Consider the following 19,807-nt stretch of genomic DNA (forward strand, 5'->3'; position numbering starts at 1 on the left):
TTAAGAAATATATATTAAAATTATATAAAATGTATATATTATAAGGAAAATTTATTTTACACTTAGCATTGTATTATTTTATGATTGATTAGACCAAATAAATTTTCACATACTAATTTATCATTCATTTATTTAGTGAGTTAATAAAAAATTAAAAGCGAAGCCTTCACATAACATTCATAACCAAACTTTGCATTTTCATTCATTTCTATCCATATCTTCCACACAAAATATTCCTCATCGCGTCTCACAATATTTCATCGTTGTTTTCAGCTTTCATGTTCATGTTTCTGTTTGTTCTGAAGCACATTTGGCATTAAATTGTAAACTTTCTAATACTGAAATTGAATTTCTTAAATTGAGTCATTCTAATATATATATATATATATATATATATATATATATATATATATATATATATATTTTTTTTTTTTTTTTTTTTTTTTTTTATTACCACCAAGTAAAACCTGTGAATCTATGGCAGATGTCCATGTGTTTCTGCTATCAGTCCATCAAAAGCACACTTGGCTTTTACAGCCAAACATTGAGAAAACTAGAAATATTTAAGAAAATGTAAAGTTTAGTTATAAAATGTAAAGTTGTCAATTATTATAGTGTGAAAGACAGTATTTGACCAATAAACCATAAATATACATGCCTTTATTCAATTATACATTATTTTGTGGAATGTGCAGGATTCTGTTATTTGTTCATCACAGCACCAAATGTATGAAGAATTAATAGACTATTAATTTTTTAAACATAATTAATGCCAGTTAATCTTCCCTACAACATGCTTGAGATATTAATAAAACTAATTCTGATTATTTAAGGGCCTATTTGCCAGCATTTTCAGTAAGGCTTAGTTTGTTAATTAAAATAATCTGACAATGAAAGTTACTTGTAAAGCATTTATTCATCTTATTAAATCTTTTATTGGATTTAATTATGTCATTAAAATAAAATGTTATAACTTGTTTAATGGAGCTAATAACTACTTTAATTTTGAACAACATTAACACATTCTGAAAGAAACACAACTATTTCTGACTATTTTTGTTTGCTGTGTGTTCATTTGTATTTATTGTTGTTGTGTTTATTATAAAAAGGGGTTTTCTTTATTATACCTTTTAAAGTTTTTAATTTGCATTTTTGTGGCGTAAATCAGGATATAAAATTCAGCAATTAATTATATATAATTTTGATGCTGTCCTTTCCCCACTGATAACCTTGCGTTTGTTAAATTGTGTAGATTTGCTGTTACAAATCTGCAGAACTTGAAGAGTAACAGTAGGATTTGTTATCCAGCATGATAAGCTGATCTGTTTTACTTGCAGTAGTAGAAAGTCTAGGGGTCGAAGGTCATCTGGTGGGGCCATGAGTGAGGTCTGTTTTCAGACATTTCTAGAATACCTCAGCGTCTGCATCCAGGGCAAATCTGCACCTCTTTTAGACCTTTTTTTCTGGGAGCTGTAATATATTGACACACAGTGCACTGCATAGGCCAAATGATTGATTACTCTTAAGAGTTATTTTATCACTTGATAATTCAGATATTCAAATACTGCAACAAACAGAAAAATAAATACATTTTACGTTTTTTTGTTTAACAAATTATTTATAATCAGGGAAATTATGTATGCATGAAAAACCTGTAGAAATGGCAATAAAGCTGTAAAATGAATGCACTACAATTGACTGACACAAATTGACATTATACTGAAGATAATGTAATATGAAAGAGATGTAATAACCGAGAGGCCTGATAGTAGACAGAACACTGCTTGTTTGAAGGATTATTTATTTTGTGTGTTTTGAAATGAACCCGGTTAAGCAAGAGAGTGTGAGTGGTTGTGTGTTTTTGTGAGTGTGCCGACAAATGAAGCCTGATCTTGTGCCTCACCACATTTTCTTTCAAAGGAAAATTCAATATTTACTTTTCAATTACCGGCAGCCCCCTCAGTGGACTCCAGATGGAAAACTTACAACATTCTCTTTAGTCGCATGACATAATGAACTTTAAATCTTAAACTTTGGTTTAATTTTTTTTAACAAATTGGCAGTAGATATTTCTATAGAGCTTAAAGTGACATTTAAAGGCTTAATTAGGTTAACTAGACAGGTTAGGGTAATTAGGCAAGTTATTGTATAATAATGTTTTTTCTGCAGACTATCGAAAAAATATGTAAAGGGGCTAACAATTTTGATCTTAAAATAGTTTTTAAATAATTATTAATATAATTAATTCTAGCTGAAATAATACAAATAAGACTTTCTCCAGAAGAAAAAATATTATCGGACATACTGTAAAAATTTCCTTGCTCTGTTCAACATCATTTGGGAAATATTTTAAAAAGAAAAAAGATTCAAATGGTGGCTAATAATTCTGTACCTATTAACACATTGAAATCATCAAGAGTCCAATTCAAAAGATAACCGGTTTGGGGGAATTCATATACGTTATAGGAAGTCCCAACAGGCTGCATTCCTACACACAGTCATTCAAAGACAGTGAGTGTTTTTCTGTTCTCTGTGATCACCCTGACCTTTCGGATGCTCTCACTTTGATCATTTAAATGTGACATCACTGTGACCTCATGACCTCTTACTCAAACACAAACCATTATTTATAGAATAAAGAGTCTGAAATCGATACTTGTTTGACTTTCTTCTGTTGAACACAAAAGAAGATGTTTTGAAGAATGCTGGAAGACTGTAATGAATTAGTCATTACTGTTGAATTTAAGTTACATTGAATCTACATACCAGGAAATGTTTACTTTTGGGTGAACTATTCTCATTCATTCATTCATTTCCATTCAGCTTAGTCACTTTATTCATCAGGGGTCACCACAGAGGAATGAATCGCCAACTTTATCATGTTTTACGCAGCGGATGCCATTCTAGCTGCAACCCAGTATTGGGAAATACCCATGCACTCTTACATTCTCACACGTTCACCTATAGCACATGTCTTTGGACTGTGGGGGAAACCGGAGCACCCGGAGGAAACCCACGCCAACACGGGGAGAAACTATAAAACAAACTCCACACAGAAATGTCAGCTGACCCAGCCGGGACTCGAACCAGCAACCTTCTTGCTGTGAGGTGACAGTGTAAACCACTGAGCCACCGTGACGCCCATGAGCTATTCTTTAAACGGAATAAGTGACTGCATATGGTCATACATTAACATCTTTTTTAATGGACATTTACAGCCATCAGGTGCCATAATATGACTTCAGTGTGCATCTCGTCAAGTTCAGCAACTATGAATAAAACCACACAGTAACCACAGCGAGTACTAAAATCAAGAGCACAGGAAGCTTAATCTCACAATTGGCTTTTTTTTGTCTTTCTGTGGAAGTAAAACAAAATACGTGTTGGTTTCTGTCTGAATGTTGGTGGTTTTGTGAGGGTCAGTGATGACCATTTATGTTTCCATGCCTTTGAGTGACATACAGTTGAAGTCAAAATTATTAGCCCTTCTGCTTTTTAAAATATTTCCCAAATGATGTTTAACAGAGAGAGAAATTTTTCACAATATTTCCTATAATATGTTTTCTTCTGGAAAAAGTTACATTTATTTTATTTCAGCTAGAATAAAATCAGTTTATATATTTTTTCAAACCATTTTGAGGTCATTATTATTATTTTGATGGTCTACAGAACAAACCATCATTATAATGTGTAATGATTTGCCTAATTACCCTAACCTGCCCAGTTAACCTAGTTATGCCATTAAATGTCACTTTAGCTGAATACTAGTGTCTTGAAAAATAACTAGTCAAATGTTATGCGCTGTCATCATGGAAAATATCAAATAAATCAGTTATTAGAAATGAGTTATTAAAACTATTATGTTTAGAAATGTGTTAAAAAAAACTCTGTTAAACAGAAATTGTGGAAAAAATGTACAAGGAGGCTAATAATTTAGGCTTCAACTGTGTATGACTGTGTTTAAGGCTGTAAAGCAATCTTGTGAAATTTAGGAAGATTTTAATTAACATTTTTTTTTATATTTATCTATTTTACATATGGAAAAGTTCCACACTGTTTGAGTTCCTGGTTGATTTCAGGACATTCTTGTGCTGCAACTAGAAAACCTGGTTTATGACTTTTACAGGAAAAGATTGTTGTGCAATAATTCTTTTTACTTCCTTTAATTTTAGTTTCCAGTGCTGCAAACTGCAGTCAGAAGTAGACAGTGGTGTAAAGTAACAAACTACATATACTAAATTACTGTAATTGAGTTTTTTTTTTTTTTTTTCAGGAATTACACTTTACTAAGTAGTTCTAAAGATGTGTACGTTTACTTTCCCTTGAGTACATTTTTAGTGCTGTATCTGTACTTTTACACCACTACTTTCCTTCAACCTGCAGTCACTACTTTATTTTTTTCTTTTCTATGGGGATTGTGATTCCTGTCCAGTCAAATTCTCACACAGAAGGTAAATCACATCATAATGAACTAACTCACTCATGACATGGGTGATTTCTAAATGCAGCAAACTGTTTACAAGAAATAAAAGTGTCCAAGTAGATTTTCAAAATCTTTACACGCATTGACCCAGAGACTGTTTAGATGCATGTCACTGATGAGAAGATGACAACAGATGTTTACTGTATGATGACTGAAATGGACTTAAAACCAGCAGGCAAAAGACGTCAACATGACATCAGATTGGCGTGATATACCAACGTCATGGGCACGTGCAATTTGTTTGGAAATGACAATCGCGTTGACGTCAAAACTCAAGTCAGGCTGATGTCATGTCCAACATCTAACCTAAAACCAACCAAATATTAATGCTACAGCGTGACATTGTGTGGACGTTACCACTATGACATCTATCAGATGTTGGGTTTTGTTTGCCATGCCTGACGAAAAAATGTCTGTTTTTGACGTCAGTATGACGATGGTTTAAGATGTTGGCTCGACGTTGTTCACTTCCTAACACAACCTAAAATCAACTAAATATCAAAGTCATTTGATGTTGTTAATGGACATCCAAAAAACATTGCCCTTAGACGCTGCCTATAGACATTGAATAGACATTTGGTCACCTGATGTCACGACCTAAATCTAACCTAATAGCGTCTTATGATGTTGTGTGCCTGCTGGGCAATAACTTAACGCACTACAGAATGTTACGTTTACACACATCCACAAATTAAATGTTAATGCATCAGCTTTTTACAGCATAATGCTCACTACTCTTAAGTACTTAAGTAAAGGTCTATTTACCCATACTTTGAGTAATTTTACAACAGATACGTTTAGTCTATCTGCCACAGCCATGTCACCCTGCAGCCCAAGACCGGTTACTCACTGAAGCTAAGCAGGGCTGTAGAGACCCCCCTCATGATTGTAAAGCGCTTTGGGTGTATGGCCATACACAATAAATGCGCTATATAAATACACTTTACATTACATTACATTACATTACACTACATTTTTTTCATTTTTGGACAAGTATAGTACTTTTACCTAAGTATGATTTTTCACTACTTTTTTCACCACTGACTGGAAGTAGATGAATGTGATTGGTAAATTTGATTTACTTTCTGTAAGGTGAATAAATATATCATTATGCTGTGTATAGTTCACACAAAGGACTATGTATTCACCTTCCACATGTGAAGTGGTTATTTTCTTGCACTGAACACAAAAGAAGACCTTTGGAAAAATGTTGGTTGCCAAATAGTTGAAGCTAAACTTGATTTGACTATTTTTTTATCTTCTTTTCTGCGTAAATTATCATGTAAATAATGTAAGCAGTGGCTTTAATATTTTCTTTAAAAGGCAAACATTAAGTCAATACTATTTTCTGCAATACAGATATATATATTTTTTAATTTGTGTTTTATTTATAAACCTTTTTTGACTTATAATCAATATATATATACTTTTGTAGATATGTGACAATAGGTCATACATATATATGTATATATATATATATATATATATATATATATATATATATATATATATATATATATATATATATATATATATATATATATATATATATATATATATATATATTATATGTATATATATAACCTACTGCATCTATTTATCTGTCCGTCCGTCCATCTATCTATCTATCTATCTATCTATCTATCTATCTATCTATCTATCTATCTATCTATCTATCTATCTATCTATCTATCTATCTATCTATCTATCTATCTATCTATCTATCTATCTATCTATCTATCTATCATCTACCTGTAAACCAGTAGTAGTGTTCAATTTTGCTAAATTTAAATATACATGTTTTATATTTAGCTATTTTTTTATTACTATATAATATTCAGTCAGTGTGTATGGATGTTTACCAGAGATTGGTTGCAGCTTGAAGGGCATTCGCTGCGTAAAAACATGTGCTGGATAAGTTGGCAGTTCATTTCGTTGTGGCAACCACAGATTAATAAAGGGACTAAACCAAAAAGAAAATAAATTCTAAAATAAAAGTATGAAAATAAAATAATTTCATGGCCTATTTTTGTTCACATTTGTTTTGTTTCAGCATTTATTTATTTTATTTATTTAATTATTCATTCATTTTCTTGTCGGCTTAGTCCCTTTATTAATCCGGGGTCGCCACAGTGGAATGAACCGCCAACTATTTATTTGTTTTAAAATGCTATTTTATTCCAAATCTGGTCGGAATGTTTGCTTTCATTGAAAATCATCAACTTGCAGGCCTAATTTAAGTTGGAAAATCACGGACATGGCAACCCTGTCCTGCTTTTCCGTTTTCCACGTGAATGAATGTTGGCTGGTGAGTTTTACAGCTGGTTTATATCAACTTTGACCTTTCCTAAAGACTTTTAATAATGTATTACAAACAGTTTAGTCAAGATAAGTCGCGTATTCGATATCCTTCAGGTCAACATCATAAATACTTGGATATAAATATTGATTTAAACTGCTACACTGTCGTCTAGGAGGAATATGTTGCTTTTTTTTTTGCTCTGTCAGATGTTCAGGAAATGGAAGAGTGAAACAGCAAAGTGGTTTCTGAATCATGAAGAAGGTTAAATTGTTAAAGGTTTAGCGGCTACAGGTTAGCAGTTGTGTTGTTTGTGCTACAGCTTCTCCAACAGCTTGATTGTGTCTACTTCGACCACTTTTGCCCTCGAGTTACGGTGGATTAAAGTGTCTTGAAGACTTGTGAATATAAAATGTAAATGCGTTTATCCCACAGAGACTGTCCTGGCTGCTTGTACACCAATGAAAGCATTTTCTGTGTTGACAGTCAGGCGGAATTTGTAGCAAACAAACACGGAAGACACTGAGGAAACATGCCGTCATGTGTACACTCGTGTGAATTCAGTGGTGTAGTAATTTTAGCATAAGCTCTGTGTGGTTGGCTTTATTAGTTATGCAGATAGTCTGCTATAACTGCTTTAAGTATACGTCTGAAAAAACTGTATTCTGAACTAGGGTATAGGCCTAGTTGTGTATTGAAATACTTATACATATAAAGACATTAAATATATCTTATTTAAGTTGATTCCCAAGACCATATTTCACATTTTTATTCAGCTTTACTTTGTGACGAAATAACTAAACAAAGAAATCTTATGAATGTAAACTACGTCAATATATTTTAAAAAAAGATAAACAACTTTAACTAAAAGTAAAAAAAATAAAACCAATAATGTAAAAAAAATACATTTATTTATTTAGTATTTCATAATTTTTTATTAAGTATTTTTCTTCACAGCACAAAACCTAATAACATAAAATACATTTTATTAAATGTTTCACTTTACTGTGTCTTTGTCTTCACTGACATAACAATTATGTAACATTTGGTGCAGGTTGATTGTTATTGGTTATTTATCTAAACATTTAAATCCTTTTCATTCTTTTCATTTAAAAAAAAACTCTGTTTAAAATATTTTAATGATTTTAATGTTTTTATCTATCAAGGACATTTTTCACAGCATTTTCCAGGCCCGTAGCCAGGGGGTGGGGGGTGGGAGGTTTAAAAGACCCATCACTCGCAGACAAAGATCCAGATTTGATCCCATACAAAAGCCCACTTGTCTTATTTTGACTGCTATTCCATCATGAATGGTAAAAAATAACCCATCAAAAAGGCTTTAGAACCAAGCGGAATCCTCTGTTGGATGTTGCCACGGTCTGACTTCAGCTAATCAGTTTTGCCCAATGCTAACAAATATTTTTCACGAGTCCAACATTAAGCTGTGCAAAAAAAAAAACACACAATCTGCCATAAGTGACGCTATTTTTCGCTACTGTATTGTTTTTAAAAAAAGAAAACATTTTACAAGTAACTTTTACTCTAAATCTTGCACCTTATTTTTGAAACAAAAAATGATCAATGAAAAGGTGTGAAGCACCAAAAGCAGCCCATATTAAAATTCAGTTGAATACTATTTTGGCTATTGTTGTAATCTATTCATTTATTTATTAATTAATTAATTAATTTATTTTCTTTTCGGCTTAGTCCCTTTATTAATCCAGAGTCGCCACAACAGAATAAACTGCCAACTTATTCAGCATGTGTTTTACGCAGCGGATGCCCTTCCAGCTGCAACCCATCTCTAGGAATGTTCTAATCCATGAATTTTCAAATGTGTTTTTTTATAAGAATGGCTAGAAAGTTGTGAAGCTCTGCATTATTATTATTATTATTATTATTATTATTATTACTTTACCAGATTCCGATTTTGTTTTAATGATATATGACGTAATAAATTAGAATTTTATCTCTTTAGGGATAAAATCTTTAGGGAATATTTTTTGGTACATCAAAAAGTGTGGTTATGATGACAATCTAACAAGCTAATCCCACTAAAAATAGTAATATTTAATATTTAAATATCATAATTAAATAGAAAACGAGGTGAATAAAAGGTCCACTTTTGGAGTTATTAAAACTATAATGTTTAAAAATGCTGAAAAATTAAACCGCACTTAGGAAATATTTGAAACAAAATAAAAATTTAACAGGAGGGCTAATAATTTTGTCTTCAATGGGTTAAATAAAAATAACTCAGACATATTGCCCAATGGTCTCAAACTCAATGTGCTATATGCTCACAGACTTAATTTTCAGTCAGGCAGCTCAAGGGCTTCTGGTGAACTGTCTTTGCATTACAAAATTATCACGTTTAAAATTAGATTTCTTTAAAACCACAATCTTCACTGCCTGTTAGATATGCGATATGAAGTGGGTCTCAGATCGGACAAGAAGCACTGAATTCAATTAAATTTTTCCCCGCCATGTCTTTAGAATACGACAGTTTGTATTACCTCAGTGTTTTCAATGGAGTTTCTGCACTCGCCTGCTGATCCTGACGGCGCTAGCAGTTACACAGTCTTTGATCACGCTTTACGCTAGAACAACTTAATGGACGCTGAAGTCTATTTCACTGATCATATTTTAATTACATTACAACATTAATGTTGTAAAAGGAACCTTGTGAAATCAATGAATAGTCACATTAAGCTTTCACTGTAAGTTTATCGTTGGCTTTTAAACTAGCTGTGCATATACCTCATTCATTCCTGAAGGCCGCAGCTCTATATAGTTTAGCTCCAACCACCTCCAACTCTCACCTGCTTAATAGTCTCTCGTAGTCTTGGACACCTTGATTAGTTGGATTAGCTGTTTTTGATTAGGGTTGGAGCAAAACTGTGCAGAGCTGCAGCCCTCCAGGAATCCAGTTTGAGACCTATGATATAGCCTAAATGCATTATATTTGATATTTGACCACTTTTCGGATATAGCTCCTAAAAGGTGAAAATAAATCATTCCAGAACTAAGTGCACATAAATTCAAGATGACAGCATTAATGTGCAAATAAAGCAGCTCCCTTTAACATGAAGATAAATAAAACAGATTGCTTTTAACTGGTATTTAATTTGAACCGTTGAGCTTCACCAAAACATTTTTATGTAGGTGTCTCCTAAAAAAGCAACCAGCAGTTAGTTAAATAGCAGGGATACATTTTATGATTGCAGTGTTGCATAATTGTACTGAGCAGACAGCTTCGTTTTTTTCCTGAGCTCACAGAAATCATGAGAGTTAAGAAAAAGAGGAAGCGCATGTGGTCTTCCAGTGAATGGAGAGCAACACAAAGTCTCGTCTCAGTTGTTCTTCCTGTTTTAGTCATCTGGTTAGAAGTGCAAACATCGTGAACCATGTTTGACAGCCTTCCCCCTACACTCACACACACTCACACACATACTATATTTACACCAAGACACAGCCACTTGTGGGCTTTGTATAAGGGCAGTATAACCAGCATAGCTATAAGGGGATTTTAAGAAGCTATATTTATATGGGTGACTCTAAAATTTCGGGTATATGTGTCAGTGTGTCCTAAATAAACCTCAAATTGAAAGCAAAAACATTAATGAAACTATTTTGAATGTTTGCATAAAATATAAAAAGCTATCTCTAAAAAAAATGTTATGTTTGTATTAGTGGTGGGCCGTTATCGAGATGATTTAAAAAAATATCGCCGTTAATCTGTTCTCAAAGTTGGTTTGGGAGCTGGGTCTATTCTACGCAAGCTAAGATGACTTTCACCTTGATATTTTAGCGCGGCTGCATACCTGGCTGAATTGCACTGTTGGTGGCGAGAACGAGTCTCCGAACCTTTGTGCATTCCTACTGGAAAATTACCACATCAAACTTGACTAGCTAACATGGATGCAGTTTACTAGAGTGAACCTGATTAATGTTAGCTCCACATCTAACTATCAGGCACCTGTAGAGTTTATGCGTTCTAGTAAAACATATACGAATAAAATGGAGTGGGTGCTTTTTAAAAGGAATGACGGCGAATGAATGAAAGTCAAACCAGTCGTCTGACAAAAAGTGCCCTTCTGAATCAAATCAGCAGGATGACCTACTAGATTTTTCACTTACTTCGAAGACGCTACTGACTTATTTACATGGACATCTGAAATCTAGTTATTTGCTTTAATAGACAATAATATAACTGAGTTGTTTACGTGAAGTGCTTCCATGTAAGAATTTTCTGTAAGTTTGGTTGACTTTAACTGCAGTTCGGCAGTTTCATTTTAACTCATGAACATTTCATTCATGCCCCCATGACAAACTGGGGTATTAGATGCAAATAAGGAGTAAGGACTGGTGTAAGACTGCCATGGAATTTAATAATGCACGCCAAATGGAGAAAAAAAAACTTTTGCATTCCACGGTGTGTGTGTGCAGTCCTTTACTGACAGCCGGATGTGTGGATCTTGTCGGAAAATATGGCTAAAAGTCCTACATGGTGCTGTAATAGTTTGATCTTTACTTTAATAATGCCACTAACATATGCATACTCCACATCTTAATTCCATTTCTGTTTAGTTCACTTCTGACTTTAGTCTTAAGGTAATCAAAAATTGCTGTTTGGAACTTATGTAGGCCTACAGTTTAAAATTCATGTTTAACTGAATAAACAGTTAGTAAACACAAGTACATCTTATCCAGCATTTATTTCATCACCGGTTATCATAGTGGAACAGTTTCTCATGAGGTTTGTGATGCATTTTGAAAACAGGAGATGCGCCACTGGTCTAAAGCGCCACCTGGCTTGAGAAACCTGTTCTCAAAGACTTGCTTTTAGTCGTTGTTTGGGTAGCACACATATTCTGAATGCCTTCGGCAGAATTCAAATGAGCCATTTTAATCTCGATTAATTTAAAGATGGCAGTGAGATTAATCTAGATTTTAAAAAATGAATCTATGCCCACCTATAGTTTGTATATTTTTATTGACATTTTATCTTGAAAATATTAGCTTGAATATTTTTTCACTATTAGTCTCTGTCTCTGGAATCATACATTCAGCTTCAATTATAATTAAGCCAAATATTCATCTAGTTTGTGTTTAACATGTTAAACATTTGCATAAAACATACATTTTGTGTATTATTTGTCATTTCAGTTATAATTTTTTTTTTTTTTTCAGTACACTCTCATAAATAAAGGTACGGAAACTGTCACCGGGGCGGGATCTTTTCAAAAGATACATATTTGTATCCAAAGAGTCTACAGTGGTAGCTCAAAGGTATGTACCCAACTGTACCTAAAAAGTACCTTTGAGGTACCATTATGGACCCTTTGGTACTACAAATTGGTACATTTTGAAAAGGTACTGCCTCAGTGATAGTTCATGTACCTTTATTTCTGAGAGTATACCTACATTCTGGTCAACTCTGTTACACCAGTTATGAAAGTAATATCTTATAACACTACTAGAAATAGCATGTGACTTGCTTCATTGTGATGGTAAACTTTGGAAAGCGCTAAGACATTTTTCTTTTTTCAATAATTTGTACAATGTGTTTAGGTTACACTCATAATAGCAGATGATTTATTTGTCAACTCTGTTACTTTGATATTTCAGTGAAATTTTCATTCACTTAAAAAAAAACAATATTATGAAGGCTATACATAACATTCTGTTTTAGAAGTTTGCATCTTAAGCTAAAGCAAAAAAATGTGGAATATTTAAACTCTGTTATTGTCAAGTCAAATTAAATAATCATAAGTAACAGAATCAAATGTTCTCTTTCACATATCAGTATTTAGCATTATTTCACATTAATAATGGATTCGGTGAATCATTTGCTCAACCCCTAATGAAGGGTAGGTTTAAGGATGGAGTTTGGGGCCATGCCTCCCTTAAAAATCCATTCTATAAGTTGTACAAATTAGCCACTTTCTGACAAATTTGTCAAATAATGACTGCTCGTGAAATCTGGCTGGTTTCAGTTAGCTGTATCCGACAGTGTTTTCTTCTGCTGCTGTAGCTCATCTGCTTCAAGGTTTGATGTGTTGAGTGATCAGATATAGGCTCTTCTCCAGAATTCAGTTGTAATGAGTGGTTAATTGAGTTACTGTTGCCTTTCTGTCAGCAGAACCAGTTTATTCATCCTCTGACATCAACAATGCATTTTCACCTACATATTAACCGCCAGTCTTTCCTGTACAGGTGTGTTGTCTAAGGTTGCCTAGACTAGAAAAACAAGCTTACAATGGAATAATAATAATAATAATAATACATTTTCAATAAACTATTTAATCAGTTAGCCTAGAGTGTTGACTTTCCTTTTAAGAAGTGGTCAATAGAATATTTATTATATTTTACATTCCCACCTCTATATGGTCCTTTTGAACTCCACAGGTAATTTTACCTTGTATTAATGGTATGTGAAAACTGCAATGTGCATGGATGCACCTAAATGTTCATGGTTGAATGATCTAAAACTGGTTTCTTAAACAGTACAGTAGCTATGTTTCCATCCACTTTTTTGTATTTGCACTTAAGAATATTGCATAAAAATGCTTAACGGAAAGGCCAATATGCACATACATTTTCTATGCTCATGAGCTCAAGAACAAGATCTCAGATACAAGTGGCAAAAATTAGTTTCCTTCGCAGGGTGCACCCTTATAGATGGGGTGAGAAGCTCTGTCACCCGGGAGGAGTGATAGAGTAGAGCTGCAACGACTCTACATCGAGAGACTCCTGCCAACACTCCGGTTTTTCTCAGGATCCTCCAGTATTTCAGACCCATCTCCTGCCACCTTCCTGTTTTCCGTAATTTCCGATACTGCGCTTTTTGGTACAATCTGAAACACCTCTGGGTCGCCAACTTTAATTTTCGATCGCAGCAGCCACCCAAAACCCAATCCATAGTAAAGTTACTAACACCACAGTACTGTTACTAACCCAGTTCTCAACTGTATTATTCAGACAAACATCCCCCAACCCCACTCCCCATTCTCCCAGAATTTTAGATACAAATGTTGGCAGGTATGACATCAGCTGAGGTAGCTCAGGCATCTGTTTCGGATGCCTCCTGGACGCCTACCTAGTGAGGTATCCCAGGCATGTCCCACCAGGAGGAGACCTGGTGGAAGACCCAGGACACGCTGGAGGAACTATGTCATTTGGCTGGCCTGGGAGCCCCTCAGAATCCCCCGGAGAAGCTGGAGGAAGTGTCTGGGAAGAGGGAATCTGGGGTTCTCTCCTGAGACTGCTGCCCCTGCGTCCCGGCCCCGGACAAGCAGAAGAAAATGAATGAATAAATAAAAATTGATAAAGAAAAATGTGCACCTTATAAATTCCAGCAAGCTTATTAAAAAAGTCATTTTTGGCTGTAACAGATCATGTGATTTAAAAAAAAAGGTTTCTATGGGATGACTTTAATGAAAAATCCAGCAAACTGGCCACATTGCAAAATATCTAAAATGTTGTTTTGGTCTTTGTAAAATCCTTTGGCTAAAGTCTGTCATTAAGGTGCTTCAGCATTTTTGCCTACCAGAACTGTCCTGAGTGTCTGCTTCCCCAAAAAGCGGTCTCGAGCCTCCAAAGGCCACTGCCCATTTATTTCATTTGGTCTTAGTCTTATGAGGATCAAAATTTATTATATAAGAAAACATTTAGTCATTATATATGTCACATTGGCTTCTCCTACCACAGCAAAGTCTATTTTTCTTTTTTCGTGACTCTTTGGGTGGAAGTGGTGCTTTGTTTGCCAGTTTTTTTTATACAATATTCCAGTTTCACTAAACTTAAATGCTCTTCATAGTCACCAGACCTCAGTCCAGTAGAGAGGATTCTTTGTGTTGGAACTGGAGATTCACATTAATGATTTGCATCTGACAAATCTAAAGCAGCCATGTAATTTATTGATAACAAAACTCCTAAGGCAAAAACCTCCCTCCTAAAGTGAGCATTGAGGGACTGGTGAGCCATGCATGAAAATCCTCCCAAACTCAAAATGTTCTTCAAAGACTTGAGAGGTTAATCTCTGTAGAAGCTGTTGTGCTACTTGACCTTCTGCATCACATGTCTGATCTCATCCCTCGAGCTGAAGAATTCTTCTGCCTGACCACTTCTATTAGCAGACTCCGATCCATAAAACATTCCAGCATGATGTCTCCTGACCTGATGCCTGTTACTGTCCCAGTACATTTTAATTCCTAGCCAAGTCAAGATGATCATTACATCATCATATTTCATGGCTTTGTGTTATATTTCATGTTATTTTATTCTTGTTTTCCTCATCTATGTTAAGCTGCTTTGACTCAATCTACATTGTAAAAAGCACTATGTTATTAAATGTGAATAGAATTACTTTTTCAGTTGTCTTTCTTTCAATTTTCTTCGGTTAGACAATGGAAATGGGGATTTGGGTTGAGCTCTTTTGACCTGAGGCTATATCCAACACCCCCCATCCACCCCCCACATGGTCAGATGGTGGGCAGCCCCTGAAACTGACACGGCTGGGGTATTTGTGGGTTTTTTTGAGTGACCACCAGCTGCTGGACTCCTGTGACTGTAAGATGAGAATTACTGTAGGATTTATCTCAATCACTCAAGGTGATGATTGGGACATTTTAGGAGCTCCAACAACATTCTAATTTAAGCTTGAGTTTTTTTATATAGCAAAGTACGGTAGACCTATAAGTATTACTGATGACGACCAGTGTTTTTGACTATGCATCAGCATAAAAGCCTAGCCTGTGTTTTGTCTTGCTTCTACCATATCTCTTTTAGATCACACAAAACCCACACTCTGCTGTCGCAAAAGTAACTATGCAATGTCAAACTGCATTAGTTTCTTACCACAGCAAAACTCAGGAAACCTGATGTGTGTTGACAGGATGAGACAAGATGAACCACAATGTGGTATTACAAAGAAGTGTTTGAAGGTAGATTTCAACTTCAGACGGATGCGTGGTGAAATGTTTTTCTGTAAGAAAAACCATGAAAATCATTAAAATTGTCATATTTCATTCCAGTACAAATTAAGCAGAGTCATAAAAGTTTCCATTCTGTTGGCAAGGCTTCAACTTATTATTTAAAATATATGTATTTCTGTACTTTTTTTAGACGGTGCTCGCTGCAGAGCCATTTAAGCAGAGCTGAGCTCCAGCGAGGGGGAGCATGAGCTCTCACTCATCCTCCTATGAGCTGTTTTAATGCGTACACCAACCCCACCCCTAACCCTACCCCCAGTGACATCACTCGTAGAAGAAGTGCAAGAAAGGAGGAGCGAGAGCTCAAGCTCCCCCTCGCTGGAGCTCAGCTCTGCCCAAATGGCTCTGCAGTGAGCACCACTTGACTTTTTTCAGGTTTAGCCAGAGTCATTTTTTTTCAGAGGTTTTTTTTTTTTTTTTTTTTTTTTTTTTTTTTGAGTATAAAGCCAAATTGAAATAATCAACAAACTCAAATTGTGCAATTTGGAAAACCAGTCAGGAAATAGCACTTTAATTTATAGTATATATAGTATATATAGTAATATCTATCTATCTATCTATACATAAAAATGGTTGAAGTCAGAATTATTAGTCCCCCCCCCCCCCTGTTTATTTGTTTTCTCCAATTTCTGTGTAACAGAGATAGGATTTTTTTTTTCAACACACTTCTAAGCATAATAGTTTTAATAAGTCAGGTTAAGGTAATTAGGCAAGTTATTGTATACTGATGGTTTGTTCTGTAGACAGTCAAAAATATATATAACTTTAAAGGGGCTAATATTTTTGACTCTAAAATGGTTTTAAAAAATAAAAACTGCTTTTATTCCAGCCGAAATAAAACCATTAAGACTTTCTTCAGTAGAAAAAATATTATCAGATATACAGTGAAAATTTCCTTGATCTGTTAAACATCATTTGGAAAATATTTAAAAAAGAAAAAAAATCTAAAGGGGGCTAATAATTCTGACCTCAACTGTGTATATATAATACTTTTATAATGTTGCATACAGTTTTGCCCTTCATGGACTAATTTCTAACCTATTTGGACATATCAGTTTACTTAAGCACAATTAAATCAAAATTTACAGCCCTCAAAATAGGGCTGGGCGATTTATCAAAAAATAATCGAAATCGACATTCAGAACCTATAATCGATCAAATTTTTTTTTTGGTCGATTTTTTTTTCATCTAATTATTGAATTTCAATTTCTGTTAGGCTGAGGCTGGTTTTTTTTACTTTCGTGGCCACTTTGCAGCCACATCTGATCTCTGGTCAAGCAGGACAATAGACTCATTCTTGAGCCTTTTACTTTGCACTACATTCACACTGATTGTAAGCTGAGCTGAGATGCCTTGATATGGCACATTTTCCATTACATTAAAATATTTGTTTACAGAAGATGCAGTGAATGCACTGTTTAAAATATTATTTACATGATATCCAAGAGATATTTATTTAGAAGAGATATTGCTTATTTTATACTTTAATATAAAAATCATTTATTTTGTTTCCAAAAGTTCAAGTTATTCATTTTTGCTTTTTTTATAAGAAAAGTTTGTTTTAGGTAGTGTGTGTTTTTAACCAGTTATTCAGCGTTGATGTTCAGTAAATAAACATAGATAGTAGATAGCATGTTTCCTTCAATTGTTTTAAAACCAAGTAATGCACCCTTTAAACAAAAATCTCTCACATATATAAGCATATTTACTGTACAAAACTTGTCAGTGAACTATGAGGGCAAAAAAATGAAATAAATAAATAAATAAAATAATCGTTCATTAATTGAGTTAAAATGTTCAATTAATCGAGATTTTGATTTCAGACCAATTTGCTCAGCACTACCTCAAAATGCTGTTGAAAATGACTGCTGGGAAACACCAACAATATCATTGTTCCTCTTACAAAAGCAGCAAATCTGGTATTCAAAACTTGCGATGTGGCATGGCCTGGAATGTAAGCCCCTAAGGGGTTTTGGAGGTCTGTTCTCTTCCTCCGTCTCCACCCTGCACTAGGGTGCTTGGGGCTAGCTTGGGGATAAAAAGGTGTAAACCATCCTACACCATCCCATCACAATACACTACATTCCACCCTGGCTGGCCTACTTTTAACTTGAAACAGAAACTCAAGAAGCAACAGGTCCGTTTAGAAACTTTCTGTAAAAAGAAACAGAATCTTCATTGCCAGATTATAAGAAACTCTGGAGAAAGATCAGATAAAACGGCTGTTTTGACGACGTCATTGAGTAATCGTTTACTTTTAAAGCCTATCTTATCGCCTCTAGTTTTAGAAAAGTACAGAAAGCAGATGGCAAAGTCCCAAGGGCAACTTGACATGGTAGTGGAACTAAAAATACAAGAGAATTTGATTCTAGCCGTTTGCAGTACTACGTGTAGAGCACACAGATAACATTTAAGCTAAAGAGCATGATTTGTCGGTCTTATTTGGCAATACTTTATGTTTTCTCTACTGAATTAATCGGTTCTAATACATGTATTAAAATACTGTACATAAAGTTGCAAACAAAGTCTTGCGCACAAACAGACTCACAATTTATCAACAGAAAGCCTTTGGTCTAAAAATGGCAGGATTATATGCTGCGGCTTCTGCCAGATTATCACTATGTAGCACGTGGCAATAACGTACAATAAAGGAGCAAAGGCAAGCGGTATTCACAATCGTCTTATTTGGCAATACTTTATGTTTTCTCTACTGAATTAATCGGTTCTACATTTTGACAGCTTTTAAAATGAAGCTATTTTTTTGTTCCAAACATTTGACTTTCTGTTATGTATTAAAATATTTCAGTTTAACGGGATAGTTCAGCCAAAAAATTGTCATTTGTTCCAAACCTGTTTGAGATTTACTGGAAAAAAAATTCAGACTTCAGTATCTTATGTTGTGTTCAACAGAAGACAGAAATCCATAAAAGGTTGGAACCACTTAAGTGCGAGTAAATGGAGAGGATTTTTTCGACTTTTTAAGTGAACTATTCCTTTAAATACATTGAAAGTATATGACCTACCATTTTGTTTTCAGCTATATAAACAAATAAAGGTGTAAAACATCTAGAAGACAAAACATGTTTGGAATGTTGGAAAATGTTTGGGTTTTGTCTGAACTCTCCCTTAACGCAAAAGCACACACTATTTACTCACCCTCAGATGACCTTTATAAAATGTCACAAAGGATCATTTGAACACAAAGGATAATTTGAAGAAAGCTAAAAACTTGTAAACATTGACTTTCATTGCAGGAAAACAAATTAAATAGAAGTCAGGTTACTAGTTACAGGTTTCCAGCCTTTTTCAAAAATGCATATTTTGTGTTCAACAGAATAAAGAAACTTGTGAAATTGGTTTATTTCGTGTCAGAGGGGGTATCAGACATGTTAAAAAGTCTGATAAATGTTTACTGGAAATGCAAATAGTTTCGAATGATTCAGTTCAATTTGGTGAACTGGTTCAAATAGAAGATCCGGTTATAAAGAATGTTTCATTCCTGATCAGGATCACTGATAAGGAAATCAAACCCATTATTGGACACAAATTTGTTAAATTATACTTTTAAGTGTCTGCTCAGGTTGTATTTGTTGCTGTCACTGTGCTGCTGTCATGTTCAGTTGATTTTTTTTGTGGCAGGAGCAACAAGGACTGACTGGAGGAGGATCAGCTTGATCTAGCCAATGGCAGCAGGATTAAAGACTCATATGTGCCATACAACTCAAACACATGGCATTGAAGTAAATCGATTTATGTATTAAATACGTTTACAAAGATGAAAACAAAGAACTTTTTGCTATAATTTTAAATAGTTTTGTATGCACAATATAGTTTCGGTGAGTTCTAGTTTTTTTTTTTTTTTTTAATAGTTTTTATTTCAGTTTGTTTTCATTCACTATAATAATCTTGGTTCAGATTCAGCAGCCTGATCTCAAGGAAATGTATAACTATTTTACATTGTCAGTTTAGTGGCTAATTCTAACGAAAATATATGATTTAAAAAAAAAAAAAAAAAAAAAAAAAAGTGTG

At 34.2% G+C, this 19,807-nt stretch overlaps 2 long non-coding RNA genes across 2 annotated transcripts; both read right to left on the minus strand.

The window, feature by feature from the left end:
• Positions 1-13,498: 13,498 nt before the first annotated feature.
• LOC147843902 (uncharacterized) lies at positions 13,499-15,986 on the minus strand. The gene is made up of 3 exons (XR_015491035.1): positions 15,903-15,986; positions 15,645-15,771; positions 13,499-14,049 (listed from the first exon to the last, which is right to left on the minus strand). It is a non-coding gene; the product is annotated as an uncharacterized LOC147843902 (long non-coding RNA).
• A 390-nt stretch (positions 15,987-16,376) lies between these two features.
• Positions 16,377-19,776, minus strand: LOC147843903 (uncharacterized). Its single transcript, XR_015491037.1, has 2 exons — positions 18,490-19,776; positions 16,377-18,245 (listed from the first exon to the last, which is right to left on the minus strand). It is a non-coding gene; the product is annotated as an uncharacterized LOC147843903 (long non-coding RNA).
• Positions 19,777-19,807: the final 31 nt, after the last annotated feature.

The sequence above is a fragment of the Danio rerio genome, chromosome 5 (genome assembly GCF_052040795.2).
Source record: "Danio rerio strain M-AB ecotype USA chromosome 5, GRCz13ab, whole genome shotgun sequence".
NCBI classification, from domain to species: Eukaryota; Metazoa; Chordata; class Actinopteri; order Cypriniformes; family Danionidae; genus Danio; species Danio rerio.